This window comes from Corvus hawaiiensis, chromosome 5 (assembly GCF_020740725.1).
Source record: "Corvus hawaiiensis isolate bCorHaw1 chromosome 5, bCorHaw1.pri.cur, whole genome shotgun sequence".
Lineage (NCBI taxonomy): Eukaryota > Metazoa > Chordata > Aves > Passeriformes > Corvidae > Corvus > Corvus hawaiiensis.
The window spans coordinates 42377824-42380284 of record NC_063217.1 but is presented as its reverse complement, the minus strand read 5'-3'; positions in this window follow the sequence as shown (position 1 = coordinate 42380284).

Genomic DNA, 2461 nt, shown 5'->3' with positions numbered 1-2461 from the left:
GTTTGTTTCCCTCCTTTTGCATATGCCTTCTGGGGAATTTTCTGCAGCCCAGTGTCTTTGTTTGAAAGACAGGTGTCTGCTAAGGAAGGCAGAAGTCTCCCTTGGAATGGCAGATACAACCCCCTTCCCTCCGAGTTATTATAATTTTGAAATCAAGGGGGCTTTTAGGCAAAGATGTGGAAAACACGAATAACAGTTCTTTACTATGATATATCTATATGTGTATAACCAGTCAAACAAACACCAATAACTCTGGCAGTAACAGCAATCAATCACAAACCCAGTGCCAGCCTTCTCGGCTGTCGGGCCCTTTCCCCTCGGGTGCAGTTCCGCTCGCAGCCGGCAGGGGCGCTGGCGGCTCCCGGTGAGCAGGGCAGGTGCGATGGTTCCCCCGCGGCTGCAGGGGGCGCTCCGGAGCGAGCTCGGGAAACCCGCGGCACCGGTGCCCTGGGATCCCGGGAAGGGATGGAACAAAGGCTTCACAAACCCCTGGGCAGCCGATCCCGGTGTCCGGCCGGGCCCTCAGGAACGGCAGACTGGAGCAGCAGGCTGGAGCAGCAGAGACGAGCACAAATCCCGGATGGCAGACGAGGTGTATCCAAACGGGGAACCCCCCCAGAGGTGAGGGCAGGCAGGGTGAGCAGGGCTACAAGGTAGCAAAGGCTTGAAGCAGCAGCGAGGCAGGGCGGCCACGGGCCAGCCTCCAGCGGGGCAGGGAAGGTGGGCCAGGGATCCTGGGGTCTTTATCCGCAGAAGGAAAAAAAAACAGCCGACGAAAAAACAGCTTCCCTCTCCGGCGTTCGGGGACCGAACTGCCCATACACCCAGGTGAAACAAAAGAGTAGCCAGGTGCACCCCACCCTTAGTGGGTAGCTCTTTTGTTTTCCTTAAAAGTACCCAGCAATTTGTCCTCCTAGCAACAGTATGGGGGGAAAATTCCTTTAACAGAAAAAAATCCAGGAGAACTCCTAAAACCCCAACACCCAGAAATGAACCTGCTGGTAGGGCTAAAAACCAAGCAGCATGTCAGGCTTAAGCGGCAAATGGCTCTGATGCTTTTAAGCTTAGCCCATTGTCAAGGCTGGTTTCCACATAGCACCTGCTGGGCTGGGTTATCTTTGCTTTTGGCTGATACTGCAATCACATGGGGAAGAGCCTGGAGCCAGCCCATGAAGCACAGGGTGTTTGCCCCAAATATTCCAGCAGACGGGAAGGTGGGTGCAGGGAGCAGGTTTTGTCTGGGAGTGTAGCTGGGCTCTCCTGGCGGGTGGGCACAGTGCTGGCCGGGCAGGTGGTGCCTGTCTGATACACTTCTGCAGGGGCAGCTGAGGTTATTCATCAACCCTATTTCCTTCTTTCCACCTTCTCTACTGCTGTTTTGGTTTTTTTATGGGGTTTTTTCCACTTTGAGGTATTGAAAGTGACAAAGCTTTCGCTGGTACGTTAGTGCTGCTTCAGGTAAGTGGTTAGCAGGTTAGAAACAACGAAGTTCAGGGGAAGCACCTGGAGTGCAGGTTGTGCTGTCAGCACAAAGGCAGGTAATGGAAGAACAGAGGGAAAAGATCATTCGCCACCTTCCTCTGCGTCGGGCTCGGGGTGGGGGGAAAGGGCTGTTCCTACTGCACCTGTGCAGCCCCCTCCAGCTGAGCTGCCTTGGCATCTTTAGCAGGAGCAGCCTGTGGAGGGCACAGCTCCAGTGGGCTTGCAGGGCAGTTTGTACCCTCCTACCACAGCTGTGGCACAAGACCCAGCCTCCACCCATCATCACTGTCACCATGTGCAGCAAGGTTGGGGAGGTGGGAAAGAGAGAAAATGCAAAAACCCCAAAATTTTGACAGAGGTATCAGTTTAAATATTGTATCTTTTAGAATCACTTTAAAAACCACAGCTCAGGAATGAACCATAGTCTAAAACTCTGATCCAGAAAACAATTATCTCCCCACATCAGCCCACTGGGACTATTACAGAAGATAGGTTGATTTCAGAATGGCACTCTGTGGAAATTAGACTTTGATGCAGTCTCAAAGAGAAGGAATCAAAAGACGTGGAACATGTTTTTTAAAAGTGCATCTTGTGATAAGAACTGGAAATTTTGGAGCAAGGCAATTGATTTTTCTTGAGAAATTAGTTACTATTTTGGTAGGGGAAACTGAAATCTAGGAGAGGATGCCAGATTCTGCCAGCGTGGATGAAGCTGCAGCATGTCCTCTCTTGGATGTCTTTCTTTTCCTGGCTGCTGTCAGCCTGGCTGAGATGATGGGTCATCTTCACTTGGGCTTTGGCTTGGTATTTTCTCTTCTTGGAAGTTCTGTTTTGGTTATTCATCAAGACACAGGAAGGGGGAGGAGTTAAGTAAATCCTACCACCTAAGGACATTTCCCTAAGCAACAAAGTTGTTTAGAAAGGAAAATAAAATAAGCCCATATTAGATGATGCACTGAAATGCAAATAGCTGTTGACT